The following is a 2,407-nucleotide window of genomic DNA, read 5'->3' as shown; positions in this document are numbered from 1 at the left end:
AGCAGGGAGCTGTGGGCCAGAATCAGCAATGTCTGAGCGCCAACTAGAAACTGGAAGTGTCCGGTCCCAGAGGAGTTTTGCCTTTGTGTGTCCTGAGTTCACCAGGTAGGTCACTCCGAGCAGAAAAGTTGGTCTTACCTCTGGTCTCAGGCCTGAAGTCGCTCCTTGGTGCTGGCTTTCAGTTGTCCCTGTGGGCAGGAAACAGAAGGGCCTGCCCCTACATCTACTGGGTCCCTGTGCACAGGGGGCCCAGATGGTGCTAGGTGTTTTCCTCTAGAGTCAGAAATGTGGGCGGAGAGTCTTACTCTACCTCTTACTGTAGTCAGTTGCTTTCTTCCCTTTAAGCCAGGCTACTTTCATCAGCTATGATTTCATTTCACATCATATGTGGTTTTATTAAAGCATAACTCTGAAAACATAGGCAATTTATACATTTTAAAACCTCTTTCAAGTTCAAAATACATCTGGCTGTACTTTTACTCACTGAAACCCTTTGAAGATGGAAGAGTAGAAAGCTGGCCTTACACCTAGAGTTTCTTTCACAGGAAATGGTTCACAAAAAATTTAATTTAACATAACTCTGATGTGGAAGTTTCTAGTTCTTTGGAAAGTTAGTTATGTTAAATGATGTTTTGGTGGGTCATACAGGTGAAAGAATGTCTTGCTAAAGAAAACATGTGAAAGTATTTTCCTGAAGCAGACACAGGTGAAAGGATGTTTTGATATAGCAAACACATGGAAAGACCTGTGATTAAGGAATATAAATATGACCATATATACAATGGGAGACAAAGACTGAACTTTGGTTTGCTCTGCCTTGCTATTCTTCTCTAAAGACACACATGTATTGGTTCATCTTATATAGCATTGTTGAGCTAAACTTGTGGTAACACTACCATTGAGAGAAAATCTTCAAAGAACTGCTTGTGAGGTTCCTGTGGCAGTTTGTCTCTTCCACAGCCTCACCTTAGACTGGTTGGTGAACCTGATGTCTACTTGTTGAAAGGATGTACTATTTGTGCCTGGTGTCCATCTTATTAGAGGACTGGTCTGACGATGCTAAGTCATATTTGATGTTTGCTAAGTGAATGAACTGCTGAAAAAGATCAAGCTCACTCCCAAATAGCTATTGCTGAACAGGTCCACTCCCCATCTCATAATAACCTTTATCTTACATTACCTCTGCTGGGTGGTAAGCTAGAGGAGAGGTTGATCATTTATTAAAAGTAGGTTGCAAAATTTTATGCCTGCATAAATCTCTCCTTTTGTTTATAACACCATGTTTTCCACAAACACCACCACCACACACACAAACCATCCACAGTGGTGGTTAGTAACTTACCCTTTTAAGAAGTTTGTTTGAAGATTAATTTAAAGGCCCCAATGGTCAAAATCTCCATAAATTTGGATCTTTAAACTTTCCCCCATACCAGCCAATGTTAACATGGTATTTTTCATGCAGGTTTCAGCCTGATTTCTCATCAGAGACTTTTTGAGAATTCTTACCCAAGCTAAACAAGAGTTATTCACCCTTCTATGTTAAGACGAGGAAACTAGCACCCCCTTAATAATACTTGTTCATCCTCTAATCTACTGCTGAAACACAGAAAATGGAAATTTTTATAAAGATCTTTTGACATTCATATTCAGTGTGTCTTAATATGACATTTGAAATGTTTTTTTTTCTTTTTTAATGTATAAAATTATTTATTGTCAATAAATTTTTATTTAAGTGGTTGGTTTGATTTCTTTGCTGTCCATCCAGGCACTCTGAAAATAGCCCTTTCTCAAGGGCATCCAGTTGTGCGTTTTAGCCCATTTTAAGGTAGGTTTCCCTTGTGACACCCAACATCTCTGTAGAGTCTTTCATATCCATTCCTAACACTCAGAATCCTAATCTTTATGAAGGAAATGCCAGTGCTTCTAGAAACAAAACCAAAATTGCACATCAGTTTTGTACTTTGTTAGCTGTCTTGTAGTTCCTTCCCACAGACCTAACAAACAGTCCTGCGAGTCAAGCAAAACCACAAGTTACTATATGAGGCGTTTCCAACGATGTGTGGCTACTAAGGAAGCCCCATCGGGATAGACCTCAAAATTGAAATGTTTTGATGAGAATAGAATACCTCACTAAGGTAAATATTTTCCCCCTGAGGGTGTCATTTGCCCTCCAGTCCAATAAGCATAGTGGTTTCATTTTGAGCTAAACCATAAAAGAAAATTTCTAAACCTAATATAGCTTTACTCTTAGGAACTGTTCTTTGATCCCTGCTCATCTTTGTATCTACCTCTGTGCTATACATTTCTAAGTCTCATATATATTGTCAATGGTCCCTTCAGTTGGTCTTAAACATGGTACATATATGCGAGTACATGGTTATTATCTGTACCAGAAAAACATAGACCT

General features: G+C 39.1%; 1 non-coding gene across 1 annotated transcript; it reads right to left on the bottom strand.

The window, feature by feature from the left end:
* Positions 1-1,966: 1,966 nt before the first annotated feature.
* On the bottom strand, positions 1,967-2,097 carry LOC116885028. The gene has a single exon (XR_004385916.1). It is a non-coding gene; the product is annotated as a small nucleolar RNA SNORA18 (small nucleolar RNA).
* Between the last annotated feature and the right edge of the window lie 310 nt (positions 2,098-2,407).

The sequence above is a fragment of the Rattus rattus genome, chromosome 15 (assembly GCF_011064425.1).
Source record: "Rattus rattus isolate New Zealand chromosome 15, Rrattus_CSIRO_v1, whole genome shotgun sequence".
Taxonomy (NCBI): Eukaryota; Metazoa; Chordata; class Mammalia; order Rodentia; family Muridae; genus Rattus; species Rattus rattus.
The sequence above is the reverse complement of the archived record's forward strand: the minus strand, read 5'-3'. Positions and strand labels throughout refer to the sequence as shown.